General features: G+C 56.5%; 1 protein-coding gene across 1 annotated transcript in view; it reads right to left on the reverse strand.

Moving 5' to 3' along the window:
* The window catches only part of VPS8 (vacuolar protein sorting 8 homolog (S. cerevisiae)), a 93963-nt gene that overhangs the window by 79852 nt on the left and 13796 nt on the right, over positions 1-315 (reverse strand). The window lies entirely within an intron of this gene.

Consider the following 315-nt stretch of genomic DNA (forward strand, 5'->3'; position numbering starts at 1 on the left):
TTGTGAAATTTCAGATGCCTTTTCTTTTATTATTCCAGTTCCCAAAGCTCCCTACCAACCCCAGCCAGCCTTGCTAACCCAGCCGGGCTGCAACACACAGGGGGGTTTTTCCTGGCTCTTTGCTAATGGGGGAAAAGTGGCTTTTTTTTTTTAAATAAGGACACTTTGATCTGTTGGCGGGGCTGACACCAGGGGCTGCTCAGCAGGGAACTGCCCCTGTGCCCAGCTCCAGGGAACTGCTCTGCTGCTCCAGGGGAACTGCCCCCCTCCATGGGAACTGACCCCGCCCCCCAGCCCCACGGGACTGCCCCCAGA

The sequence above is a fragment of the Chaetura pelagica genome, unplaced genomic scaffold (assembly GCF_000747805.2).
Source record: "Chaetura pelagica isolate M959 unplaced genomic scaffold, ChaPel_1.0 scaffold192, whole genome shotgun sequence".
Taxonomy (NCBI): Eukaryota; Metazoa; Chordata; class Aves; order Apodiformes; family Apodidae; genus Chaetura; species Chaetura pelagica.